Source organism: Helobdella robusta, assembly GCF_000326865.2.
Source record: "Helobdella robusta unplaced genomic scaffold HELROscaffold_2, whole genome shotgun sequence".
In the NCBI taxonomy this organism is placed as follows: domain Eukaryota; kingdom Metazoa; phylum Annelida; class Clitellata; order Rhynchobdellida; family Glossiphoniidae; genus Helobdella; species Helobdella robusta.
The window spans coordinates 2,544,523-2,551,935 of record NW_008704083.1 but is presented as its reverse complement, the minus strand read 5'-3'; positions in this window follow the sequence as shown (position 1 = coordinate 2,551,935).

Below are 7,413 nucleotides of genomic sequence, written 5' to 3'. Positions count from 1 at the left end.
ACAGTGCTTACGTTTGTAATGTGAAAGAGCGTAACACCATAAATATCAGAAAACGATAAAAATTCATTCATATATAGTAAAATAATTGAGAATTTTTTTCAAATAAAAAAATTTGATAAATATATGAAATAACATCTGATATCCTGCAGAAATTGATAGTGAAAATTGACAAAAGAAATGCACTCATGAGCGGCTTGTCACGAATTATTATTATTTAGTTTATACAGTGCTCATTCAAGTCCTCATGAACACTTTTTTTCCACAAGACAGCTTTGAGTTTTTTCTGAAAACCGCCTCTTCAATTTAATTTCTTTTCATTTTTTTGGCAAACTGTATCACATTAATGGGCCATACACAGCAAAACTTCTTGAAGCCCATTGAGGACTTCACCCGCGGTACCTGAAAATCATTGTTCTGGACATATCTCAAAACCCTTCTACCCTCGATCGATGATGTTGTCTTGCACAAATCTCAGGCAAGTTAAGTGAAACTGATGCGCTAGATGCCGAAGATATTGAACATTGTATAAAACTTATTGTTGAGCACTTAGTTCGCCCTTACCATAGAAGTCAGGAGGAGTGAATGCATTCTATAACATTTCGTCTAATATATAGCAAAAATAACCCGAATCCGACAATTTTTTCTAGGGATCCGAGTCTCACAAAAATTCCGACTTCGAGTAATAATTTCCAACTCAGTTTTTAAACTTTAGCATCACAATTGTACTTAAATATCACTATTAAATAAAATTTAAAAACACTTGAAATCAGCCAGTGCAATCAATGGCTTTTCTTAGTAAAATTATTTTTTATTTATGTTATGAAATATACTGAAAGAAATTTTTCGCATTTATTTTAGCAATGATTTAACGCTTGATTAATTATTTGATTGTTTTTTTTATTATTATTAAATGATTTATTGTTTGTTATATGGTTAATTTCGTTTATTTTAGACTAAAATAGATTCATGATTGATTTCTTGAACTGAATTTTAAATTAATTTTGTTTTCTCTATTTATTTTTATTTTATTTTTAATTGTATTAAAATTATGAAAAAATAGTACAATTAGCAAAAGTCAACACGGTCATGTCTAACGAACCTGTTAGAACTTTTTAAAACTGCGTATGCTAACTTGGATATGAATTTAGCTGTAGGTAGACATAATATATATCTTGATTTTGTAAAAGCTTTTGATAAAGTGCTGCACAAGCGGTGTACCTCAAAGCTCAGTTTTGGGACCACTGTAGTTTATTATTTTTATTAACGATATCGATAGTGGAATTTTGTCTAAGATGGTTAAATTTGCCGATGATACCAAACTCTGTGTAGTAGTAGATAATGATGAAGTGGAAAAACTAAAAGAGGACCTGATGAGAAATCAATGGGCAGTAGATTGGCAGATGAAGTTTAACATCGACAAATGCCCCATCATGCACATCATAAAAGGGATCTTAGAGTATTTGAGCACAGAAGTGTAGATCCTTCTAAACGAAGCACAAAAGTAGCAATAATGTTTTTGGTATGATAAAAAGAATGGTAGACAACAGGGACAAATCAATAATGCTAAACGTGTACAAGACTTTGGTACAGCTTCAACTAGAGTACTGTATACAAGCATGGAGTCTTTACTGGGGAAAAAGCAAAAATGATAGAAAAGGTTCAAAGACGAGCAGCAGGGACCTGATAACAGAACCATTGATGATTAAGAACTATGAAAAACAACCATGTGATATAAGATTGCGAAACTGTGGATTGAATACGTTGGATAAACGCAGATCTGATTCAAACGTACAAAATTATAACAGACTAAGATGACGTATATATCGATATTTTTCCACATTGCGGATGGTTGTGGCAAAAGAGGTCACAAAAACAAAAGTAAAAAAAATTTTTGGATCAATAAAAGGAAAATTTTTCAGTTCAAGAGTTATTGAAAATTGGAACAATCTAGATGAAAACTTTTGCAGTTTCTACAACGCAAGCATTCAAAGTCAGACTCAGTCAAAAGGGACTTAAATTTCGTGTATCTTTCATAATAACAGAGTGGCTCTTACACAAGGGTCATCTGCTGAGCCACTATAGCGTTTATGTTATTTATTTATTTATTTAAGAGAAACGGCTTGGCCAACAGTTAAAATGACCGTAGTCTAGAATAATTCAGAATCATCATAACAAAGTTCAAACTTAATCGATAAAGTCCTAATCTAGTAAAAAACGTTCAAATTAAATTAATAACAAAAAACATTCAAATAGGCATAAAATATCAAATCTGTGAAAAATTATTCAAATTTAAAACGAAAAATAGTTCAAATGATGAATTCAAATTAAAATTCAACAAAATCAAACTATGTCAAACATTCTGTCACCATAGTAGGACACTATGAAGGCATTTACAGAAGGCGCGTTCACTACTTCTTCCGGCAACTCGTTCCATGGTTTAACCACTCGATTTGAAGAGTAATATTTTCTGCAATGTTTTCTGGCCATACATGAACATAATTTATGATTATGCCCTCTGGTGAAAGCGACGTTGTTCCTCAGCAATGATGGGCAGTGATCGATCAAATCGTGGAGTATTTGATAAGCTATAATTAGGTCTCCTCTAACTCTTCGGTAAGACAATGAAGGAAGGTTTAATTTTTTTAATCTTTCATCGTATTCCAGAGAATGGCATGATTTTAATATTTTTGTTGCTCTTATCTGTACTCTCTCTATTTCTCTTGCTAGACCAAATCTGTATGATACCAAACTTGGACACTAAACTCCAACTGTGAGCGTACCAGAGATTTATAAAGGCAGAAGAAAGCACTATCTTAATATGTTATGTTAATTATTTTCTTTTTATTTAATTTTTTGTACTTCTTCATAAATGTTTGTTTTTGCAAATTTTGGGTTGAACCCAGTTGAATCTTCAGAGATTGGGCTATATAAATTTGAATGATTGACCGAGTATTAAAGATGATTGCGTATCGCTACACATCTATTTATCACCTAAAAACCATTTTTTAAAAAATAGTTTTAGAATAAAAAATAAAAATAAATTTTAACACTTTCCAGAGTCCAAAAAATATCCGACTCCGGCCCATTAACAAATTCCGACTTCGACAAAAACCTCCGACTGTAACTGCTATTAAGTTTATCTTGTTTTGTAGATTGTTATGCATTAAGGCATCATCATTTATATTTCTTTCAATTTAAACTTTCGAGTTTGTTCCACTAAAACAGAACAAATTACAAGTTGATAACAATTATTGAAATGATTATATAAATTGAAAGAGTTAAAACTTTTTATTTAATTTATTTGAGGCAATGAACCATTTTACTAACAAAATTCATTAACGAGAATAATTCTAATTAAGCCACAATATAAAAAAATATTTTGCATTGTTTAATTGGAGTGAATAAAAAAAATGAATAAGTAAAAATTTAATTGCAAATTAGTAACTTTTTCACGTAACTATGTAATGTATCGGAACATCAAATTTACTGATAAACATCTAGCCTCGCATGTGGAAACATTCATGAGGACAGTGGGCACTTGCATGCACACCCAGCATACAACAAGTAGAGTACATATACGAAGAAGACAGCATGTAGATGTTTACAACGATCCTGATTGTAGTATTAGTTCTTACTGTACATAAAAATGTGGCTAGCAAAGTAAAGTAGAACGCAATGGAAAATATAAAAAAACATGATTATTATAAGTTCATTAAAAAATTATTAAAATAATTCATTTTCCATTTAACTAAACTCAAATGTCGGCGTTAAAAATGTCGAACGTAGCTCAAACTATTTTAAAACAGAAATATGAAAAATTTAAATAAACTAAACAGATTTAAAAATAGAAAAGATGAGCTGGTTGTGACTAGGAAATAAAGGTATGCAATAGTGAAAAATTTTGGAAATTACTTCTAAATAAGAACCTTAAAAACGTTTAAACATATAAACATTTGACCAGACAATATCTATTATACATAAACATTTACAAAACAATGAAGTGACAAACTCAATATGTTAAAATAAAAATGTAACCACTTTTAAAAACTGGACAACAATTTTTTAAAACAATAAATGTTTCTTTGATTTTAATTTTGATGAAAACTTGAATCAATATTACTTGCGCTACTGAAATATTTACAAAAGCTTCAATTAAAACTTTGTTTGTTTGAGTAGCATAAAATCTCTAATGAATAAAATTCTTGGAAAACATCAAAGATTATGCGATGACATCAACAACAACAACGACGACGACAAGGACAACAGCAATATAATCAGCCATTTACACTAAGACACGAATGCTATAATCATAACAACAACTCTGCAATCACCTAAATTTAAGATTATGGGAAAATAAAAAAATACATTTTCATTACAATTCTCTCGTAATTCTCAAACGTATCAACAACAAACACAACGCAAGAGAATAAACGGGAATCAACACAACACACTTTGCACGTGAGAGGCGGGGATCTCCTTGTGTTCCAACCTGGCCACTGCAATAGTAGTGCCAAGCACCTTAACCCTTACGCCATCGCACCGTATCGTAAAATATGACAAATAAATTTTAAGCGATTAAGAAAAAATTATGCTGTTGGCGAATGCAAGCTATCAATATATGAGAGGTAATATAATTCTGAAATATTTGCTCAATGTCATCAATCTTTTTGATAATTTATTTTGTTAAAATCTGTCTGATCATAGTAACTAATGTATGTGTATGTATGTAAATAGATTAAAAGATGAAAGTTAATTTAGAAAACTTTCCACTTAGGTGAGGGAGGACCATCGTAATGGTCATCACAATCGTCTGCCATGTTGTTGTCCTCATCTTGTTCTATCTCAAATGCCGCTTCAGGCTTCCTAACTCTACACGACAAATAAAAAAATGAAGTCAAGTGAAACATAACAAATGATAGATAAGGTGCCTCTAAAATAAGTGTTAATTAAATGAAGACAAACTTATATTAATCCAAAATTATTAACTTGAATGTCAGGTAATCAGTAATGTCGAGGAAAAATAATTTCATTGATAATAATAGCTCAAATGTTGCAATGTCATGTGGAATACAAATTAACGGAAATAATGCATCTCTCAACTTCAACGCTATCTTCGAATCAAGCAAATCTAACAAAATAGTGCACTGCAACACCATGCCATTCTATCTCACGTACCTACTGCCACCACTTATTTACCAAAAATTATTCAATTACAAAGCTCTAATAAATGACCAAGTGAATGGCCATTATTAATTTGTTTACTAATGACAATATTAAATGACAATTGACCTCATTTAATGACCTAATGACCTACTGGTCAAAAAATGACCCACTAACCCTAATTGTGACTCCAGTTCGCTGACAACATCTTTCCACCTGGCATCTCCACAGCTCATGATGCTCTTGCGGTTCTTCGGGAGGATCAGTCTGACGGCAATAATTATAATAAATAATAATTATAATAAACAATAAGTAATAATGTGAACAGTGCGTTTATTAAATCAAAAATCGATGTAATAAAATAGAATGATAAAATAAAAAGAAGTGGAGTTAAGATTAATAAAACGGGTAGTCTATTATAGCCTAGTAGTCTAATAATAATTATTATAATAGTTAAAAGATTAAAATAATAATAATAATAAAAATAATAACAATAACAAAAATGTTATCTATAAAGCACCACGACAAGTGATTGATGTGTCAAAATTGATCAGCTACAATTACACGGGCCCGGGCCAATTAATATATTATGTAACCATCAATTTAAAGACTATATATATATATATATATATATATATATATATATATATATTTACAATATTCTATAAATTCTACCGAATGATTGGCGTTAATATGGCGTTAATATGTTTGTAGTTCGTTTTTTCGATTTTTCTCACTAAAGTTTTATGGTGAACGTTTAGTTTATTAAAATTCAAAATAAACTTATTTTTCGAATTCATGCTGCAAATAAGGCCATATTTCGATTCCGAATGAATCATCGTCAGTGCTCCTTGTTGTTGTTATATATTTGATTTTGCGGAAGATGCCTATGAGTTTGTTGATTTTGTCTGAGGTAGTTTGTAGGTGAGAATTCCATGAGAGTATTTCTGTGATGGTGATTCCAAGGAATTTGCTTGACAGGGTGCGGTTTATAGGAACGCCATTAATTAATAGGTTTAGGTTAGGAGCTTGGTTGGTGAGTATTTTTGGGCCAAAAATAATGTATGCCCATTTCGAATAATTTATGATTAGTTTGTTATTGGATAACCAGTTAGAGTATTTTTGGTGTTCAAGATTGATAAGTTCAGAGAAATCTGGTAGGTTGTTGGAAGTGAAAAGAAGGTTGGTGTCGTCTGCGAACAGTACGCATTTGGTTGAGGGCGAAACGTTGCAGAGGTCATTTATGTAGATAGGAAATAGAAGGGGTCCTAGTATGGATCCTTGTGGTACGCCGTAATGAATAGGAGCGTGTTCTGAATTGATGTTGTCCATGGAAACATATTGTGTCCGTGATGAAAGATAGCTTCTCATCCAGTTGTGAGCTGTGCCTCTTACTCCATAATGATGTAGTTTGGATAGGAGCATTTTGTGATCGATGACATCGAAGGCTTTGGATAAGTCCAGGAAAATGCCAATAGAAAGATTTTTGTTGTTCATTTCATTTAGTATATGCTGAGTGAAGTCAAGATTAGCAAGCTCAGTTGAGTGGTTGGGTCTGAATCCGTATTGGTTGTTGCAGACAGTATTGTTTGAGCAGAAGAAATTAGAGAGTCTTTTAAAGAAAAGTTTTTCTAGAATTTTTGACAGCGGGGAAAGAAGGGAGATAGGTCTACATATATATATATCAGTAAATTTCGGTAACAAATTTTCATTTAAGCATATTTCATTAAACGCGATGCTTATATTATTGTTATTTAATTTTTTATTAAGATTTTCTATTTTTCTTATTAGTTTTTTATAATTATAATTTCAATTAAAAATTAGAACACCAATATTCATTATATAATTATTTATTAAGCGACGTTTCGAATTTTATAATTCATCTTCAGGCAATTTAATATTAATTCAAATAAAACATAACAATAAACTGTCAGATGACGTAATAAGAGTTGAGCGCGAAAGTAACGTAACGATTAAAGTTAAATAACGTATGAAGCTTCGTCCATCTTCTTATATTGGAATGACTACCACAAAACTGACACGCCGTTTAACCTGCCATTTGAACATCGGAGCTCCAAATCAACACTACCATGATTGCCACAACCAGCAATTATCCCACAAAATATTAGAAGATAATACTAAAATATTAATGAAAGACACTAATTTTAACAGACTACAAATTTTAGAATCCCTATTTATTAATATTTATAAACCTAATTTGAACAAACAAATTTATTCCAATTTTATTTTACC